Source organism: Danio aesculapii, chromosome 6 (assembly GCF_903798145.1).
Source record: "Danio aesculapii chromosome 6, fDanAes4.1, whole genome shotgun sequence".
NCBI classification, from domain to species: Eukaryota; Metazoa; Chordata; class Actinopteri; order Cypriniformes; family Danionidae; genus Danio; species Danio aesculapii.
The window spans coordinates 13,950,472-13,973,289 of NC_079440.1; the positions used below are offsets into that span (position 1 = coordinate 13,950,472).

At 36.0% G+C, this 22,818-nt stretch overlaps 1 protein-coding gene and 1 long non-coding RNA gene across 2 annotated transcripts in view; one reads left to right on the plus strand and one right to left on the minus strand.

Annotated features, from left to right (window-relative positions):
- Positions 1–22,818, minus strand: part of myo10l1 (myosin X, like 1) — a 126,800-nt gene that overhangs the window by 98,203 nt on the left and 5,779 nt on the right. The gene's annotated exons all lie outside the window — the stretch shown is intronic.
- On the plus strand, positions 10,495–12,464 carry LOC130230537 (uncharacterized). Its single transcript, XR_008837960.1, has 6 exons — positions 10,495–10,792; positions 11,068–11,132; positions 11,407–11,493; positions 11,595–11,724; positions 11,842–11,985; positions 12,168–12,464. It is a non-coding gene; the product is annotated as an uncharacterized LOC130230537 (long non-coding RNA).

Consider the following 22,818-nt stretch of genomic DNA (forward strand, 5'->3'; position numbering starts at 1 on the left):
GTGTGTGTGTGTGTGTGTGTGTGTGTGTGTGTGTGTGTGTGTGTGTGTGTGTGTGTGTGTGTGTGTGTGTGCGTGTGTGTCTGTGTGTGTGTGTGTGTGTGTGTGTGTGTGTGTGTGTGTGTGTGTGTGTGTGTGTGTGTGTGCGTGTGTGTGTGTATGTATACACATACACATATAGTAGTTTGTGTATATATTAGAAAGCAAAGAAATAGCAAGACAACAACTATCGTTCTTTTCAGTCACTTACAAACTAAAATTACTATGTTGTCCTTATTTTAAGGTGCTCTTCTAAAATCTGTGCATGTGACAAAAAACCTCACTGACACATCCGAAGAGGTTCAACTATTGAAAATAATCCATAATTTATTAGCTTTAATATAATTGGCTTATATGTTAGAAATATATCTGCCAATACCAATATGGCTATAAACAATTCCTCATGTCCAATACATGGATAGCTAATACACTGAAATAGCTTCTTCTTCACCTCTCTTATCTTCTTAATCTCGCTCTCGTCTCGTAACCACATGCATGTTCACACGTAGCAGTGTGAAAATGCCATTACACTGCACTTCCCGTGCCGCTATCAAATATACATGACAGAAGGAGAGTGAGGGCAGAGAAAAAGACTGAGAGAAATGAATGATAGATGAAGCCGGTGGGCTAAAAGCTGAAAGAGTTTCCCACCATATTGGAAAAAACAGAGAGATGAGGATGAGGGTTAGACTTCGCTACACTTTGAAACGCCTCTCGCCTGCTTTAATTTACGGCCTACATACTAACAGTCACTAAAGACACACACTTTTTTGGAGGGCATTTTATTCTCAGCACTGTACACTGTTATTAACGGGAACCTATTATGGCCCTTTTTACAAAATGTAAAATAAGTCTCTGATGTCCATAGAGTGTGTGAAGTTTCAGCTCAAAATACCACACAAATAATGTTTATAACTATTCGAAACTGCCCCTTTTATTCTTTGGTCCAAATCATAACCCTACAGACGTTTCTGTAGACCACGAATTATGTAGCCAGAGGTACATATGGCTGCATTTCATTTTTTTTAAACGAACGCTACGGGGCGGTGTGACGCCGTTCCTTTCGCACTTACCAGCTGACCGCTTACCTCAGTATGGACGGCATTCTGGCTGCAACCAGTTTGTCATGTTATCGCGCCATGTACATCGGCGGACTTGAGATGCAGAGAGGAGCTGACCACAACAACGGGATCGAGTGAAGAGCGATTCCAGAAAGCAGGTAAGACAAAAAACAGAATCCAAAAAATAAAATAAACAAGTAAATAGCAGGGTGAGAATTTGGTAAAATCTGAAAACGTGGTAAAAAAAATTAGACGAGGGCTTTTCTTTTTTTTTTGGATTGCTTTTGAAACGTGTTGGTTGGGTTTACGGAAGTGGGTGGGCGGGTCAATCGATAAAATTGGGAAGGGGGAGGGTGGGTCAGTCGATCGTTTACAATTAGTCGTGGGTTTATGCGAGAACAGCAGACGCGAATGGCACTCGTGGGTGAAATCTGAGATCTCAAAAAGCGTACACAGCGGCCTCTTGTGGATTTGCGAAAACAACACTGCAGAAAAACATGCCGCCGGGACGTGTTTCACAGTCTCCTGAAACATTTGTAGAGGTTCGTTTTCAGAATGAGCCTGGGTTGGCTGTTTTGGTGACTGTCGCTTTTAATTCAAATGAGATTGTGCTCTTTTCAAAAGGGGGCGGAGCTATAAATGCTTATGAATCAGCATAGCAGCAGATTCAAAATGAATTAACAGGACTAATCAAAGTGTTTCTGTAAACTGTTTTTTATTAAGTATGATTATAAAAAAAATTGATTATATAATTTTTACCATTAGAGGTGGGATATATTCAGATACTGTTGCCACACAACTGTGTTTAAATGCCTTATAAAAGGGATCTTTGCGTAATAGGTGCCCTTTAATGTAAAAACAGTAACTGGAACAAAGATGAGTAACAAATGTATTGTAATGTGTAATGTAATGTGTGTATTTATATAGCGCATTTATTGTGTATGGTCATACACCCAAAGCTCTTCACAATCAGGAAGGGGGTCTCTCCACACCACCAACAGTGTGCAGTATCCACTTGGATGATGTGACGGCAGCCACAAGACAATGGCGCCAGTGCACTCACCAAACACCAGCTCTTGGTGGAGTGGAGAGACAGTGATACAGGCAATTTAGTGGATGGGGATGATTAGGAGGCCATGATGGGTAAGGGCCAATGGAGGGAATTTGGCTAGGACAACAAAGTTACACCCCTACTCTTGACGAGACATGCCATAGGATTTTTAATGACCACAGAGAGTCAGGACCTTGCTTTATTTCTCATCCGAAAGGCGGCGCTTACTGACAGTATAGTGTACCCTTCACTATACTGGGGCATTAGGACTCACACAGACCACAGGTTGAGCAGCCCCTACTGGCCTCACTTACACCTCTTCCAACAACAACCTAGTTTTCATATGTGGTCTCCCATCCAGGTATTGACCAGGCTCAGCCCTGCTTAGCATCAGTGAGTAACCGGTCTTGGGCTTCAGAGTGATATGGCTGTGGCAAAAAAGTCTAAATAAATTTTGAGATTTCCTGGAGAAAACATGAGATGCTTCCTGAAATTGCTATTTTGACATAGATGGTTTCCAGATTGTTGCTATGCAGTTTATACCATGTCCTTCTATGCATATGCTTTTGCTAGGTGGCCTTCTGCACTTACAAAAGAGAAACAATCATGTGTTTTATTTAAGTTAATCTTAAAATGTTGTCTAAAAATCATGATTTCCAATGTTTTTATAATATATTTTGGATTACAGTATGTTTATTGTATTAATATTTTGTCTTTGGAATACTTCTGATTAATTTGAAACCAAAGTCTAATTTGAGGAAAAACGAATACATTTCGCTATAACAAATTAGACTTTGGCTGATACTGGTTGAGCTATTATTTTTTTCAGTGTGTGAGTACACTTGAAAATTCCTCCCTCCCATGCTGTCCATCACTTGTCTCTCTCACATTCATGTTCCAGTTTGATTTAAAAGCCAGAACATGAGGAAGACAAGAAATGAGACACCTGTCTGGAGACCCCCTTCCCTGCCACAGCATCCTTTTAATGACCTGCTGACAGATTTACGCATTCGGAAGAAGAGCAAGACAGTGATTTAAACGGTCAAGCGGTTCACGGAGGCAGTCAAGGAGTTAATTGTCTATCCTAAAAAAAGATATATGTTTTCTTGACGGTGTGGGAATATGTGTTTATGGACTTCAGAACAGAGCAGAGTTACTGTATGCAACATTTCTGCAACAAGTCCTGACAATTTTGCATTGTTCTCTCTTACAATCTCAGTGTCTATTACTATTATTAGTAAACTTTGAATAATGTTAAACTTATTGAATACTTTATGGATCTTAAAGGTTGTGTTCACATCTTTAGCCTGGTTCTACTTTGTTTGATCCAGAACAAAAAAAGATAATAATACATTTAGCCAATTAGGCTGAATGGAAATTGATGCCTCAGCCTACATTTTTGCAAAAACATCAAATACGTTTCACCAGGTACATTTCATTGCACATTTCAGATGTCAAATCAACTTGAATGCGCTATCTACATTTTTGTAAATCTGCTTTTATCTCTTTTGTTGAACCGCGCTTCACCGGATTTGAGCCCAAGTGATCTGCATCACAAGTACAATGTACAAAGCTATCAAGTAAACGGAGCACAACAGGGGAAAAGTTGTCTAAATGGAGATAGATAGTGGAGACAAACGTATTCAATTACAAATCATAGACCAGCAGTCCACAACCTCTGGGAAATCATAAATTTTTTTCCATTTTAATTATTATCTGAGTCTGAACAATTTTTATTTTGAAAAGTCTTTTATTTTGAAAATTGACCATATTCTCTCAGTTACATCTCGGTCACTTGAGTAGCCAAATTTAACCAACAAGCAGCAAAATGAGTAAGAAACAGACGTCTTTAGAAAGTTTCTTTGCTGAGGGTAAAAGGCCCAGTGAAGGACAAGTTTGTTGTTTCCAATGGAGGTGCACGACTTGCGCGCACAAGCAGTGTAACGCGATCGCGCTTTCCAGAAGCATCTAGTTGAATGAATCCCGCAAGTGCATCGTGAGTCACGTGACAAGAATTGACCGATCAGCTTCAGCTTGTTATCTCAGACAAACACTGCAGTGCCTTGTAATTTTCTCCATAAACAAAACTTGTAACAGAGAGACAGCAATATTTTGTCAGCTTGTCATCCTCTGAGAAAACGGTTGATGGTCAACCTACGAAACACAGCTCCCCCAACACCACTCCCCGCACCACCCGCCCGGTTGGCGGTAAAATTGTCAAGCGTTGATTGGTCTGTGGTGATAAAAAGGTTGAGGACCACTGATAAATGATAAAAAATCTTTTATTTGTCCATAATTTATTCATTCATTCATTTTCTTTTCGGCTTAGTCCCTTTATTGCCCTTCCAGCCGCAACCCATCTCTGGGAATTTGTCCATAATAAGTCATGTAAAAATAATCAAAGTTTATTGGAATCATACTGACCCGTAGTATTAATTATACCTCAAAACTACAGTCAAATGTCTTATTTCACAAAAATGTAGGCTCAAGCACGTATTCCCAGCGAGTTTATGTCATATTTAGTACTGGTTCACGTATCAGGCTGGAAAGTCATGTACACATAGGGTGCCTTGAAGTTGAGTAAACCATAGGTCATTTTTAAATCCTTTTTGGGGGAACTAACTAGGGCTGGGCGATATGGCAAAAATGCAATCAAGATAATTATTATCCATATAGAACGATAACGATTTATATTTCGATATAGGTTTTTAATGCTTCCAGATTTAAAACAGTACCCCAACAATGACTAAAGCCACAAAAATTAAATAAAAGAGGGTCCATTGAATGGCATAACATATTTTCGGTCGATAAATTTTCGTTACATCTCTAATATCAACACACTTTTAGATTTCCATTGTTGCACATTCTGCTGTGTGATTGGCTCTTAGATCAATATAAAAGTAAAAAACTCCAGAGCTTATTATTGTTATTGACATCAATTTTATCGCAATTCAATAAAATCTAATTTATCAACCTCGCCCTAAAATTAACCCTTTAAGTAATATCAGACAGTTAAATATAATTTTGTTACTAAACCAACAAGACACAAGCACAGAAACACACTCTGCTAAACATTATTTAAGTATCCTTATCAGAAAATACCCAAAATATTTTATACTACTTTTATAAAACATGCAAAATGCTCCTCTTGTATAATTCTGTTTGTCTTAATGTTGGTTTAATATGAGACGTGGTCATACTGTGGCATTCACTCATTCCTAAGAAGAACTATAGCTGTTTGTCTCCTTATAAGTGACCCAAAAAAGTGCTGGGTTAACTTGGTTAGCACTTGTGAAGTCATCCATTTTGGCTCTAATAACAGCGGGGTAAAATCACAGGGGAAACGAGCGATGCTAAATAAGGAAAGCCAAAGCTGCAGCTTTAATGACAAGGGGAGTTAATTACATCACGGGCCTTGCTGTTTGCGTTCTGATAATTATAGCACTATAAAGCCAGCAAGAAAGAGAAAACACAAGCTGCTAATCTAGCAAAGGGCTACAAGCAGGCTTGTGCAGTTAGTATAGGATTCTTCAAACAGTCTCATAGACATAAAAAGAGAAATTTCCTACTAAATGTCCCTAGGAAGATTCAGATCTTGGCCTTTAGGAGCATTATAAAGGCACTATAATCACCATAATAACACACTGTGTTACAGTAATCCCACCTCTTCATCAGAGGGTTTAGCACCAGCACTCGCTGCCATGGCAACAGAGGGCAGGGTCCTGGCAGCAGGTGCTGGGTGTGAAGTAGGCCAATAGTGGACTGGACAGGGCAGTAGGTTACAGATTTAACATGAGGTTTTCCATTTGGGCTGATTGAAGACGCACTGGACTGGCTTTTGAATGCCTTTATAGATAATACAGAAAACAAAATTATGCCATCCCAAATGCGCTCTATTGAATTGAGTTCTGGTGACTGTGGAGGCCATTTGAGTACAGTCAACTCATTGTCATGTTCAAGAAACCAGTCTGAGATGATTCGCACTTTATGACATGGCGTGTTATCCTGCTGGAAGTGGTCATAAGAGGATGGACATAGTCAGCAACAATACCAACCTAGGCTCATTTTGAAAACGTACCTCTACAGATGTTTCTGGAGACCGCGAAATATGTCCCGGCGGCACATTTTTCTGCATTTTTTGATTTCGCAAATCCACGAGAGGCCACTGCGTACACTTTTTGAGATCTCAAATTTCCCTCACGAGTGCCATTCGCGCCTGCTGTGCTCACGTAAACCCATCAGAGGCTGCGGTCGACTGACTTTTTGACAGACTTTTTGACTGACTGAGCAATCGATCGACTGACCCACCCTCCCCCTTCCCTAAACTCAACCAATTTTATCAATTGACCCGCCAACCCACTTCCCTAAACCCAACCAACATGTTTCAAAAGCAACCAAAAAAAAAAAAAAAGGCCTCGTCTGATTTTTTTTACCACGTTTTCAGATTTTACCACATTCTCACCCTGCTATTAAATTGTTTATTTTATTTTTTGGATTCTGTTTTTGTCTTACCTGCTTTCTGGATCCGTTCTTCAACAGACTCGAACCCCATTGTTGTGGTCAACTCCTCTCTGCATCTCAAGTCCGCCGACGTACATGCCGCGCTAACAGGACAAACTGGTTGCAGCCGTAATGCCGTCCATACTGAGGTAAGCTTTCAGCTGGTAAGTGCGAAAAGGAACGGCGTCACACCACCCGTAGCGTTCGTTTAAAAAAATGAAATGCAGCCATATGTACCTCTGGCTACATATTTCGCGGTCTCCAGAAACGTCTGTAGGGCTACATTTTCAGAATGAACCTGTGTTGAACAATACTCAGGTTGGTATTTATGAATATACAGAAAGTATAGCATATATTGTGTAGTGTTCAAAGGCTGGACACCATTTTGCTTTCAGATCTCCCATAGTTCCATACTGGCATGGCAGCATGACACAGATGCTGTAGATTTATCGGCTCCACATCCATGATATTAAAAATGTGGCCTGTTGGACTGAGGTCTGGTGACTTTTTTTGGCCATTTGAGTATAGTGAATTCTGTGTCATAAATGGTTATGATATTAGCCACATGAAAATATTATTTGGAAATCCGTCACTCTGTCAGTGTTGTTAGCACCTGCCAACTCTCAGCATGTTGTCTCAGCCTCAGACAGCATGGCTACATCAGGTTAGCCTGTCACATTCTGTTAAAGGAGACAGTTCTTGATCAAACAAAGCCAACATAGGCTCTGTGTAAACACGTGCTTCAGCATTTTTACATTTTTGTAAAACCTCAAAAATACACTTCAACCTACATTTGACTGCAGTTTCTAGGTAAAAATGAATGTTATGGGTAGGGCCAGACAGAATCTGCGGACATTATTTGCTATTTCTGCGCATGAAATAAAAAATAACACGTTTTTAACTTTTATTATTACCTGTTTTATTTTTACATTATTACTAGATCCACTTATTTGGTAAACAAAGCAAGTCTCAAGCAAGAATAGCCCCAACGACTTTTGTTCTTTTTTACACTAATGATATTTACAGGAATATATATTATAGACTATCAAAGGGTTATTTTTATGCAGTTCTTTGCACAACACCACCACTTATCTTAACGGTGTCTATAATTTTTAATCAATTATGTTTACCTCACCCATCTATCTCCATAAGGACAATTTTTCTGATGTGGTTAGTTTGCTTGGAAGCTCACATTGCAAGTTGATGCAGATTGCTCTGGCTCAAGTCTGGTCAAGCATGGTAAAAACCATATAAAATTAATATAAAACTATTTGGCCATGATGCACTTTTCTCTTACATTTGCTTTGGAAAACATTATTGCTTGGGTTTAGGGAAGGTTTCCAGGGAATGACACGCAAAAATGCCATATTGAAGTGTCGTTCCAAACCAAAGTGCTTAAGACTCTACACTTCAAAGGGCCCTTCGCAATGAAGGATTTTAAAGGGTACAACTAATGGACACTTTAAAAGAAATTGCTTTAAAGTAATCTACATGTTTTTTCTGTTTTTATTATTTCTTGGTTCTTTTAATGTATAAATGTTGTGACTTATTTCTACCTTAAAATGAGTAAAACCCAGGAAAGTTGTTTTGTGTCACAGAATGACAACTTTGACTTTACCAATAAATGTAAGTATAGTGTTTTTCTAGGCAAGTAGTGTAATATTTATTAACAAAGCTATTAATACAAACAGAGTACAATAATTATAAAATAAATGAAAATTATAAATACATACAAGCATCCATACATAGGCAAAATACAAACATGTCAAAATACAGACATTCAAGTATGTTGAAGCCATGCGGCTATGATTATCTCATTAAGATGGTACAGAAGTGCACTGCAAAAAGAACCTTTTTTTTGACCCCTACACTCTTCATCCCTTCAAAATTGTCACTCCGGAGGGAAAACTCTTTGAAGGGATTAGGACATAGGGATTTGCCCTTATGAATGGAACACAGCAACAACAAAACATTCTCTAAGTAAAGTATTTCAGATTCACTAAAATGTAGACAGTGCCCTCTAATGGATTTGGCATCAGAAAGGTGCAACGAAACATACCCATATTAACATATTTTATATTGTACAAAAATTTGTACAATTGTACAATTTATATATATGATCTTGATACATTTTACAGTTTGTTTAAAATAAAATTGTATAATTTACACATACATATATATATATATATATATATATATATATATATATATATATATATATATATATATATATATATATATATATATATATATATATATATATAAACAATATAATCTACCTCAAAATTTTGTAAATATTCAGTCACCCTCTCTTTTTATTAAAAACATACCGTAAAAGAAGTTTCAGTTCTCAATGACCAAAGTCTGGACAAACAACCAATGCTTGTCAGTAAGAAGCAAAATATTGTCTTTACTAAATTTTTAAAAAACCTCATTCAACAGTACCCTTTATTTGAGTTTCTCTAATGCTTATTTATTTAAAATTTTTATACAGTCATCAGTGTACTATATTTCCAATTTCAAAAAATTCCTGTTTCTGCCTTTTCTCTGTTTGCTATTGGTATGAACAGATGGGGATGAGTCTCAGGTGAGTTAACATCTACACAAAAATACACCTTCACACACATATGGCCTGCTAATTAAATATAGTAGAAGACTGGTATGTCCTTTGTTGAATGTATAAATCATGATTTGAAACCAAATATATTGTAAAAAATGCAACACAAATAACACATACAATAAATAATTGACCAATGACCAATCAGAGCAATTTAGGCTTGAAAAAAAGGGGGCTAATAATAATGACCTCAAAATGTTTTTTAAAAATAAAAAAACTGATTTTATTAGCCGAAATAAAACAATATCAGACTTTTTCCAGAAGAAAAATTATTCTGTGTGGAGTTTGCATGTTCTCCCTGCGTTTCCCCCACAGTCCAAAGACATGCGGTACAGGTGAATTGGGTAGGCTAAATTGTCCGTATTCTATGAGTGTGAATGAGTGTGTATGTTTCCCACGGATGGGTTGAGGCTGGAATGGCATTCGCTGCATAAAAACGTGCCGCATAAGTTGGCGATTCATATATTATATATATATTAGCCATGGGCTGGTATATATATATATATATATATATATATATATATATATATATATATATATATATATATATATATATATATATATATATATATATATATATATATATATATAATAATGCCATTTTTCAACAAAGTAGAATAGATTTATCTGGCAATTGTACATGCTTAAGAAACAATTAAATGGTTTAGAAAACTAACATTTACTCACAGTGTGAAATATGACGTGAATACTGTCAAACAGACACTGCAAACCTATATCAAACCTATGCAAACCTATTTCCTAATATAAAAAAGTGAGTCCCAACTTTAGCAGCATTCTGTCTTAAATATGTGCCCAGGATAAAACCCTGCACAGATCAGAGACAGAGACTTAATGTTGGTATTCAGGCACCCTGGTTTCTCTCTGCATGGGGTTTACTTCATATTCTGACAGTCTCAAATATGACAACTTGAATAAAAGAAAACCTAGCGCTCCAGATGAGTGAGACTTTACGTGAGAACGTTTTAATTACACACAAGGGACCTGAACAATGACTAGACCATATAATGATGTACAGAGAGAGCAAAGGGAGGAATGGATCAGAACGGGGCACACGTGCATCATCTGTGGTAGAAAGAGATTTGCACTTTTCCCTGGAGCGGGTCTGTCAGATCTGCTCTGCGCAAGCAGGCGGAGGTGGAGGCGGCTGATCTGGGTCACTAAAGAGAGAACTTTACTCAGTGCTTCTCTCTGCTGGTCTCTCTAACTGAAGACTGAAGGATACACACATGCAGCCCAGGCTTTCTCTACACAGCAAATTTCTGGAGTTGAAAAATTAGGAGTTAGGCAAAAAAGTGTGAAAGAGTTAAATTTTTGTAGTTTATTTTTAAACTTTAACACAATTTTGTGTTATGGGATACTCCCTGCTGTGTTGTATTTTGGAGTTCATTCGCTGGTGTTCAGGAACGTGCTTTAACTTCTTACTGGAGTTAAATTTTTTGAAAGTCCACCATTACACAACTCTGCCGAGCAGCACATGAGAACTGGAGTTATGTTCTTCGTTGGGAGGTAGGTAAAAGTGCATTGTTATACAATTATAAAAGCTTTTTCAAAATGTTTGATATTTTGTGACAAAAATGTGTTTTGCTGTAGCTGTTTCATTTTGTACTGTGAGGCTAAAGTGACCGCATGTGGCTAACTTAGCATCTAGCATGTTAGCTTTTCCAATGTGGCTGTTTTGTGCAGTATTTTTAAAAATGTTGTGGATGTGAACAAGCTAACACTAACTAATAATCTTCTCTCTCCCTGTGTTTCTAAAAAATGTGTGTTCTGCTGTCAAAAAGAAGTGGTACTTGATCAGATGGAGAAACCTGCTGCACTTTTCAAATAGGCTAACTTACACAATGAGGTAATGTCAATATATTTTATCCAGCAATACAGCTTTATGTCTGTAAGATTTAATATGTGTAATATTGCTCATGAAACGTTTCAGAGTGTATCATGATTTAGTTGTGACCATGAGAGTATGCTGTTTTCAGCTGTTTTCAGTGTGTGTATGTGTATATATATATATATATATATATGTATATGTATGTATATGTATATGTATATATATATATATATATATATATATATATATATCACACTAACTAGTTGTTAACGCATATTCCTTTTATTTCAAGTCACGATGCTGATAAAAGTGCAATTTGGAGGCAAGACAAAATATATTAAACTGGAAGAAGATTGTTTCTTGGATTTTCTCAGTGCGGGTGAGTTTTAGTATCACAAAGAGTATTTTTTTTTAAAATAATAATAATAACAGTCATTTTGAAATTTATTTGATAAATTATTCATTGTTGTTATGGTGTAGTCCAGCAGATGTTTGTGATACCAGAGGATACAGCATCGAAAGTCACAGATGACCATGGCATAGAGGTGGATGCGCATATATTTCCACAACTTGCAACAACCAAAGAAACATGTCATCCACACTGATGATGGTAGGTTATTTAAGAACATTTTCATAGATTTTGAAAGTTTGTGTCATGACTGTGAGAGTGAAAAAGTGTGCATTTCAGAACCATTTGCTGAGCCGTGTTGTTGTTGTTTTTTATCAGATTTGACTGTCCTGCAGCAAGGGGTTGTTGAAGTGCCCTCCTCCCCAAGTCTGACAGATGCATTGTCAGTGTCAAGCAGTTTAAGCAGCAGTGATTCTGGATCTCAAATTATTAAAACTTTAATGGTCAGGTGTCTAAAAAAATGTAAGTTTGTTTGTTTTTTATTTTCATATAAATAGATCTTATACTGTAAACATTACAAAATAACGTTAGAAAATTAATGCATTTTCAAGTATTAACACAGTTATTAATGTAAGTTTTTTTGTTTTTAAAAAATAGGTCTAATTTAGGTTATCTTTCTAAATAATTTTTTTTCTTTGTTTCAGAATATCGAGCAAATTCGAACTTCAAAGCCAGCAGAGTTGACTGTGATTAAGGAATGTGACTACATATTTTTTGCTGCTTTTTTTTCCTGCAAAGTTAATTTTATATAATGTGATGTGTTGATTGTCTTATGCAACTTTACTAAGCCATTGGTTTTAGTTGGCAATAGCTGCTGAAACATATTAATTGTAAATGTTTTGCTGTTAGATTTAATGCTATGATGACAATTAATTTCAAAGTGTGTCCATTGATAGAATTTCCAAATCTAATGTGTGGATTTGCTTAAATAAAAGCAGTAAGTAAAGAGTATTGCATCAGTTCAGTCATTTTTATAAAAAATATATATATATTGTTTGAAGTACACTTTAACTCTAAGAAGTGTTACATTTTAACATTGGTAAGGAGTTCATATTATGCCCAAACATAAAAGTACTCTCTATAGGATTACAATTTTAACTCCAGAAAGTGTTAAATTTTAACTAAAAAAAGTGTGTTAAAATTCAACTCCAAAAGCAGAGTGATTTTAACTCTGCAGGGGAGTACTTTTGATGGTCACGCATGTACACTCAGATTGAGTTGATTTTAACTCCCAGGGAGTTTATTCCAAAGACCAGAATTTGCTGTGTAGGGTTCTGTCTACATCGTGAGGCTTCATAGTCACTGCATGTCCTGCTTCTGATCTTGTAATATATGTTTATATGGATGCAACTGAAGCAAATATTGGCTGCAGGATTTTAAAGGAGGGATAATTTATATAATATTGGAAAATAAATCCTGATAGGCAGGATCAGGAAAGATTATCCTGCTTATTACACAGCTACAGTTGAAATATGAAACCTTTAACTAATTAAAAAAAAGTATTTATTCAGTTTTCTTAAAGGGATAGTTTACCCAAAAATGAAATGTGCTATTTACTCATCCTCAAGTGGTTTCAAACCATTATGGGTAGATTTCTTCTGTTGAACACAAAAGATCTTTTGAAGAAAGATGAAAACTTGTAACCACTGACTTGCATAGTAGGACAATTAAGTACTATGAAAGTCTGTGGTGACAGGTTTCCAGCTTTCTTCAAAAGATCTTCTAATGTGTTTCACAGAACAAAGGATCCCATAAAGGTTAGAAACAAGTAAAGGGAGAGTATGATGATGGAATTCAACTTTTTTTGGCTGAACTATCAGTTAACGTTATATTTATGCCTTGTTTTGAACCTTAAATTTTTATATTTGAAATGATATAAACCTTTTAATTATGGTTAGATTCATGGGTTGTCCCATATCGGAATTAAATTCATTCTTCTGCGAAACACAAAATAATATATTTACATTTACATTTAGTCATTTAGCAGATGCTTTTATCCAAAGCGACCTACAAATGAGGACAAGGAAGCAATTTACACAACTATAAGAGCAACAGTGAATAAGTGCTATTGAGAAAAAAGTGAAGAGCTAAACAGCTGATGGTCCATAATAACATCCATAATGTGGAAAAAATATAAGTAAGTCAACGAGAAGCAACTGTTTTTGGGTGAACGAATGAGTAAATGATGGTGGGTGAACTATCCCTTTATTTAAAAAAAACATTTAATTTCCCAAAGACACAAGCCAAAGTGTTACTTAATGCGTACAGGTCAATAAAATATTTGAAAAAACAAGAGGAAAATATTAGTTTTCTTACAACTCAACATCATGCTAAAAGCTAAATTAGCTATGATATGAAAGTGGGATGTTCACTTTAGGGTTATGCGATTTGGGGAAAATATCTAATTGCGATTTTTTTGATGGATATTGCGATTTTGATTGGATTTGCCATTTAATTTTGTAGTCAAGCTTCAGCTCAATAAACCGTATCGTAGCTTCTTACCGCTAAAATGCGGTGAGTGTTAGTTAAAAAAAAGAAACTGAAAAGATATTAACTCCAATATTTATTGAAATTTGTTTTTAAATATTCAGAAATTAAACATTACATTGTTTCTCTAGAATAAATAGTAAAAACAAATAAAATGGCCTTAAGTTCAACTCAAATTAGGGAGATAGTATCAAAAAAAATAACAATTATAAAAATACAGAACACTCAGCAAACAAACATGGCTGGTAAGAGCCATTCTGTTGCTTATACTGTCTAAAAACTAAATCATTATCACAGATTCTACACAAAATATCACATCATTCAATGTACAGCTGTGATACAGCAAAATGGCTTAAAATAGGTGCGAGTCGGAAGTGTAAATCCTATCCAGCATTTGGATGAGGTTTTTAAATGCCTCTTTGGTCACTGCATTAAAAGGCACAGTAAGGTTAGCGAGGTCGTGAGTTATGTTAGTTATCTCCTGGTGCCATTGTGATGTTTTTTCATATGGTGTAACAGTCGTAAACAACTAAAAATGTACTTTGCTGTTTCTTGCTACTAGATTGAGTGTCATTGGCAATGCTTTCAGTTGACTTTTTAGCAAGACGCTCCTCATATTGCCGCCTGTGGTGCTTTTTTAGGTGCTGGTTGTTGTATTTCCTCGTGCTGTGGCAACAATTCTGCGACAGCTCTTACAAATTACCTGTTTTTGTTCGGTATCCGTGACTTTGAAACCAAAATATTCCAATATTATCGATGTGCTGTTTTTTTTATATTAATTCGTCTATTAATGCTTCTGAAGCGACAGACGCCATCATCCCACTCGTCCGCGCTTTCCTGTTTGCAATTCTGCAATTTCCTTTCCAATTCTGATTGGGCAGAACGAAAGTGTGCTCACTCAGTTGGCTAGTAAGATTGTCACACACAGAGGGCAGTCACTCATTTACTCTGGGTGGGGGAAATTAAATTAATATTATTATACTTCATATCGAAGCCTCTTGCGATTATCTAATCACAACATTTCAAATGGCAATTCGATTTTGATAATAATTCTAATATTTCTGACTTCAACTGTATATACTGTATGTATAGTAAAAGCCACAATGATTTCTGCAGGCTGTAATGCAGCCAGTATGTGAGAGAGCAAAAGGAAGAATGGAGACACAGGAAGGGGCACACGTGCATCATCTGTGGTAGAATGAGATTTGCACAACCTTCTGCTAGCTATAATACTATTAAATCATTTTCTATAGTGTAATATACTTTTAGCCAAACTGAACAAAAGCAGTTGAAGTCGGAAACCATGGTTTTAACAAGTATAAAATAAGTATTAAAAATATTAAATTATTTCATTTTACACAGTGTGATAAATAAGAAGATGCTCTGATGATACAGCAATCAACAATAATCAGACCTAATTTAAGCTATTTAACAGAAACCAAATTAGTGCAAGGAGGAAATCAGAGTACACAGAGAAAATATTTTACTTTGACAACAGAAGTTGAATTGAAAATGGGTAAAAAAAAATAAAAGGAAAAGAAAAATAAGAAAATTTAAAACTGGAGAAAGCTCATGTATAACCCTCTACTACAAACAACCAGTAAAAATGAGTGTATTACAGCTGAATAGAAAGAGAGGAGAAATAGCAGAGGAAGAGCGAGGATGACACACGCACATAGAGAAAGGGAAAGAGAGAGAGATTCGCACTGGAACGAATCAAGGCACTGGCTTTCAAATGAAGCTGCTGAGGAAATATAGGTCACACATCTCCAGTGGCTGACTTCCTCAGAAAGAGAGAGAGAGAGAGAGAGAGAGAGAGAGAGAGAGAGAGAGAGAGAGAGAGAGAGAGGACACCCAATTCATGTCACCATGAAGAGAGAAATCAGCTAACTGAATTCTGCTATGACAGTGGAACAGATGTAATAGGGATGACATATCAAATGAACTTCTGTACTGTAAAACCCCTGCTGAGGCTCCTGTCACCTGTCATTGCATAACCTTGTTCACACTTTATTTTAATACACTATTTCATGTATTGTTGGTAACTAAAAATTCATTCATTCATTTTCTTTTCGGCTTAGTCCCTTTATTAGTCTGGGGTTGCCACAGCGGAATGAACCGCCAACTTATCCAGCATATGTTTTACGCAGCGGATGCCCTTCTAGCTCACGCTTCTCATTCACACACATACACCACGGACAATTTGGCTTACCCAATTCACCTATAGTGCAGGTCTTTGGACTTGTGAGGGAAACTGGAGCACCCAGAGGAAACCCACACCAACACAGGGAGAACATGCAAACTCCACACAGAAACGAAACAACTGACCCAGCCGAGGCTCGAACCAGAGACCTTCTTGCTGTGCAGCGAACGTGCTACCCACTGCGCACAGCCCTAACTTAATAAAACTAAAATAAAACATTCATTCTTTCATTCATTTTCCTTTGGCTTAGTGCCTGGTTTATCAGGGGTCGCCACAGCGGAACGAACCGCTAACTACTCTGGCATATGTTTTACTCAGCGGATGCCCCTGCAGTGACAGTGCTAACCACTGAGCCACCCATAAAACATTTATTCATTCATTTATTTTATTTTCGGCTTAGTCCCTTTATTAACCTGGGGTCGCCACAGCAGAATGAACCGCCAACTTATCCAGCATATATGTGTTACGCAGCGGATGTCATTCCAGCTGCAAACCATCACTGGGAAACACCCATACACTCTTATTCACACACATACACTACACTATGGCCAATTTAGTTTATTCAATTCACATATAGCGCATGTCTTTGGACTTGTGGGGGAAAGCAGAGCACCCAGAACACCACGCAAACACGCAAACACATTTAGCATGCACTTCTAAAGGATGAAGGATTGGGTTTAAATTCGTATTTGTATCCTGCACTCAAAAATGACTTTTTTTGCTGCTTGTTCAAATTACTTATTTAAAATGAGCTGAAACAACACAATTCTTGTTGACACAATTTGTTTTTGGAACAACGTAATTGCTTTATGTTCAGTCCACTTAATTGTCAATAGTTAACTTATTGGATTTGGGTTGGGACAACATGAATGAATTGTGTGGAACCCTGCATTTTTTACAGTGCACTGAAAAAAGTGTTGCATGCAAAACTGTTGCAAACAATTTATTTGTGTTGAATTTAAACAAACAAATTAAATTTAATAATGTTCAACTTAATTTGTTTGTTTAAATTCAGCTCAAATAAATTGTTTACAACCACTTAACGTAAAAAAATGGAGTAAATCCAATCTTTGAATCTTTGAATAATTTTTTTCAGTGTACAGCCAATTTAGCTTATTAAATTCACCTACAGCACATGTCTTTGGACTTGTGGGGGAAAGCAGAGGACCCGGAGGAAACACTCGCGAACACATGGAGAACATGCAAACTCCACACAGAAAAGCCAACTGACCCAGCCAAGGCTCGAACCAGCGACCTTCTTGCTGTGAGGCGACTTTGCTCCCCACTGCGCCACTGCACCGCCCCAAATACTTAACATCTAAATTACATTTCAGTTTTGACATAACATATATCGTGTTCGTGTATACACGGCACACCAACATTTTCATCTATGAGTTTTAAGGGTTTGTTCTTAATTGTTTATCAGGTAATAAACCTTTTTTGACCAATCTCTTGTGCTCTTCAGCTCTTAATATGGGCATAAATGATTATACAGACCCAAACTGTGCCACTTTGGCAAGTCCACAGTCTGAAGCAACAGCAGCCTTGGTTACTGGAGAGAGCCAGCCCAAATAGTTTTTCACTAGACACAGAGATCTATTTATAAAAATGGGGTAGGGGTAAAAGCAGAAAAGGACAGGAAGTCGAAGAAAAGAGTGCTGAAGGATTGATGGAAGAAAAGGAGGAATACAAGAACAAAGCTAATAGTGCAAATACTCATGTCAGATTTGACAAAAGCGTCCTCCTAACAGGTGTAATAACAAAAACATTAGTACAATGAAACAATACACAATGCTCATTGAGGCTATTTTTAACATGCAGATTATCTTCAACAGTCTCTAGTGCCATCTTATTTTAACTAGTCTTTAACAAGTAACCTTTGACAAAATTCAAAATGGAAATACAATTTCAGGATTTCAAGACTCAGTTGAATTTTCACCTCCTAGCATTGAGTTTGAGCATGCGAAATTCTGTCTGATGGCACTGTGAAAATTAGACATTAATAAAGCGAGTAATTGCACCATATTTTCAATTTTCTGATGGTCTCATGGAATCGTGTGGTATGACTTTACCACGTGATCAGAGTTCACCAAGCTTAAACTTAGCGCAGCGGCATGTAAAATTTGTCGCATGAGCTTGCGTTTCCGGTCTACAGCATTTGCATGTATTTGAGTGAAAGTCTATGGGGCGAAAAGTGCAGTGTGACCTCATGTAATGAAACATATACTGAGGATATAGTCAATGATGTTGAATTGTCTTTATTCTTATTCTTAATACATACCATCTAATGCTGTCATTCTTAATACATACAGTTGAAGTCAGAAGCATTAGCCCCCCTGAATTATTAGCCCCCCTGTTTATTTTTTTCTCCCAATTTCTGGTTAACGGGGAGAAGATTTTTTTCAACACATTTCTAAACATAATAGTTTTAATAACTCATTTCTAATAACTGATTTATTTGATCTTTGCCATGATAACAGAAAATAATATTTGACAAGATATTTTTCAAGACACTTACAGCTTAAAAGGACATTTAAAGGCTTAATTAGGTAAATTAGGTTAACTATGCAGGTTAGGGTAATTAGGCAAGTTATTGTATAACGATGGTTTGTTCTGTAGACTATCGGGAAAAAATATATCGCGTAAAGGGGCTAATAATTTTGACCGTAAAATGGATTTTAAAAAATTAAAACTGTTTTTATTCTAACCAAAATAAAACAAATAAAACTTTCTCCAGAAGAAAAAATATTATTAGACATACTGTAAGAATTTCCATGCTCTGTTAAACATCATTTGGGAAATATTTAAAAGGGAAAAAAAATCAAAGGGGGCTAATAATTCTGACTTCAACTGTATATATTACATTGTAGATTTTGGTTTTTGGAGTAATTTTAGAATTTGTTTGACTGTTAGCAATTTCTAGTCCTAATATTCTTATAACATACATTTGCAGGTTTATTTTATTTTATTTATTTTTGTTCTTTTGCATTGACTAAATGGTTGATTTAAGGAACTAGTGTCTCTAAACCCTTCCTCTCATCTGATGGTCCAGTTAGTTGTTCCTTAGCATAGTGTATGTGTGTGAATGAGAGTGTATGGATGTTTCCTAGTGATGGGTTGCAGCTGGAACAGCATCCACTGCATAAAACATATGTTGGATAAGTTGGCGGTTCATTCCACTGTGGTGACCCCTGATTAATAAAGGGACTAAGCCGAAAAGAAAATGAATGAATGAATGTTAAGTATTCATTAGGGCTGCACGATATTGTAAAAAAAAACTGACATTGCGATATTTTATTTTCTGCGATACATATTGCAATACACCAGATGAAATAAATGGCTCTATTGGGAAATAATTCATAATTTTAGAATGATTTTAGCGCATGTGAAAAATATATAATAAACCAAACCACAAGCATTGATAAATACATTGGTGCAAAAATAGAAATTTAACAGTATTTTTCTTGGAGTCGAGCTGTAATTCAGGCAAAAATGTAATGATCAAATGTAAAATAACACTGTATAGTTTTTATTGTATATACATAAATAAAATGAATCTTTCTTAAAATTACAAACATTATAATTTCTTGTGCCTGAATGCTTTAAGCATTCAATGCTTTAATGCTTTAAGCTTTTTAAAACAATGCACCTTAACATACCTCTATTTTAGCCAGATCGCCCATGAGTCCAAAAAATGGCACAAACGGCTTTGCTATTTAAACAACATGGCGCAAAACATGAAAATTAGGGTCGCGCTGGTCTGAAAATAGCAACAAATCTTGCCAAACACGTCTTGCGCCTTATTGCGCCGGGTGTATGATAGGGCCCTTAATCTTGGTTAAATATGTGCTATTGTATCTTTAACTTAAATACTTTAAACTTGCTTAAAACATGCTAAACTTTCAGCCCATGGCCTATTATTATGACTTTTTAATGAATCCACAAATAACATTCGATTCGATCTGATGCCTGGATGCAGTTTAGATGCTAAAACAGTACATTATACAGCCCTATTGCTGTCAAACATTGTCCAATGTAGTGTAAAGTTTAAACTACAGTTAAAACAAAGAAAATGATATGAAAATCCTTTTGTAATAATACAATATATTGTTCTCTAGTTTTATAGCTTCTTCGAGTGCACCGAACAACATTTTTTTTTTTAAGTGTTGCAAAAAATTTATATAATTTATTAATAGTATTTTTTTCCATCAACTCAAAACTACAATGTTGGACTTAATTAATTTTTAAACTTAAAAGAGATTTTTAAAAATAATTTCTTGTGCCTGAATGCTTTAAGCAGTCACAGGCCCTAAAATGCATGCAAACTACAACCTTTTTAGTAACTTTATGTTTAAATTTTGCAATGACTCCACAAATCATGTGTTTTCAACTGTGGTTTCTCAACATTTCATATTTATTTGAGATGTTAATAATATTTTATTTATTTATTTATTACACACCAAAACTTAATTTAAACACATGCGCACACACATACACACACACACACACACACACACACACACACACACACACACACACACACACACACACACACACACACACACACACACACACACACACACACACACACACACACACAGATTCACACTTTTCAGTTATTAATGTTGTGACACAAATATTCTGTTCACTTACACTGATGAAAAATACATCAGTTTTAGTTTTACTCTCACATAGTTTCTAAATTTCCTGACGGTGAAGAATGAGTGAGCATTGCTTCTCTTTACATCAAGGTTAGGGCTGGGTCTGCCAGATTTGCTGACCGTAAGCACAGGATGTCAGATTAGGAGAATTTCAGTGGCTATTTATTTGGCAGATTTTTACAATTATTATTATTATTTATACACCCATATACTTCTCATATTCTGGCAGGACATAGTCAATTCCTTTTTACAGACATTACCATTTAGGGCTGCAAAAAACTAGAAGAAATCGTCATAGGGATATTTTGTTTTTGACCAATGTGAAAACACCTTTATGCATCTGCAAAAAACTAATTGAAAGCATATATAAATACAAATGAAATGAACAGCACTTCAGAAGAGTTTTAATAGAATGCAGGCACAGAAACTGAGTAATCTAAATTAAAATCACACTGCGAAATCTGAATAAAACACAGCAAATTGCACAAATTAAATTACATTTTAGGGTTCTATTTTAACGATCTAGGTGCAAAGTCTAAAGTGCATGGCGGAAAAGCATTAAAAGCATGTCTGAATCCACATTTGCTATTTTAGGGACAGAAAAATACGCTTTGCATCCTGGCGCATGGTCTAATAGGGTTGTGCTTATTCTCTTAATGAGTTATGGGTGTGTTCTGAGCATAACCTGCATTAAACCAATTAATGTCTCATCTCTCTTTCCCTTTAAGAGTCAGTTGCGTCACGCCATGGTGCATTTGCTGTTTACATGGCAGACTTTGTAAGAGGAAAAACTGAATGCTTCACTAGTGAGAAAATAGTTAAACAGACCATCTGCAGCGAGAGGATTAAGAATGAGCCTCCTCCATTTGGCCTCTTTACTTTCTCTTTCTCTTTACTTTTACTCTTTACTTTACTCCTTTACTTTCATGGAGTAAGGAAACGGTGTTGTACGCACTCCACTGAAGACATCCAATAGTCTACATATTTAATTTGGTTCGTTAAGCGCAAAGATTTGTTTCAAAACTATTTCTAAATTCAGCTCTAATTTCCAGCAAAGGAATAAATGAACAATAATAACAAAGTGTGGTCAAAAAAAAGAGTTATTTACAAACACACGTCTTATTCTTATGCCCCATATGGTGATGAATATGTCTCCAAAACCCGACAGGTGGACAAATCTAAACTTGTTTTTATTGAAACCATTTGAAATATGCAAATAATAAATAATACTGCTATTAATAATAACAGTATACAAATGGAAATTGTCTTGAAGGAACTGAAAAAAAGGGCATGGAAGCATGAAGAAGGCATGCAGGTTGTGGTTTTTATATTTATGTAAAAAATTATAATTTTTGTAATATTTTAATCATCTTATTTTTTTCATATGTAAAGATATTTGTGTATTGCTGTACATCCTCTGTGTATTAAGCAATGTGTAAGCATTTAACTAACGCATAACTAACGCACTCTGCGTTGGAGTTTAGACCTAGTTTTAGTTGGTCAGTGGCGCAGTCTATTTCAGTTCCTCAAAATAGCAAGGTGCCAACAATGCACCTTAACATACCTCTATTTTAGCCAGATCGCCCATGAGTCCAAAAAATGGCACAAACGGCTTTGCTATTTAAACAACATGGCGCAAAACATGAAAATTAGGGTCGCGCTGGTCTGAAAATAGCAACAAATCTTGCCAAACACGTCTTGCGCCTTATTGCGCCGGGTGTATGATAGGGCCCTTAATCTTGGTTAAATATGTGCTATTGTATCTTTAACTTAAATACTTTAAACTTGCTTAAAACATGCTAAACTTTCAGCCCATGGCCTATTATTATGACTTTTTAATGAATCCACAAATAACATTCGATTCGATCTGATGCCTGGATGCAGTTTAGATGCTAAAACAGTACATTATACAGCCCTATTGCTGTCAAACATTGTCCAATGTAG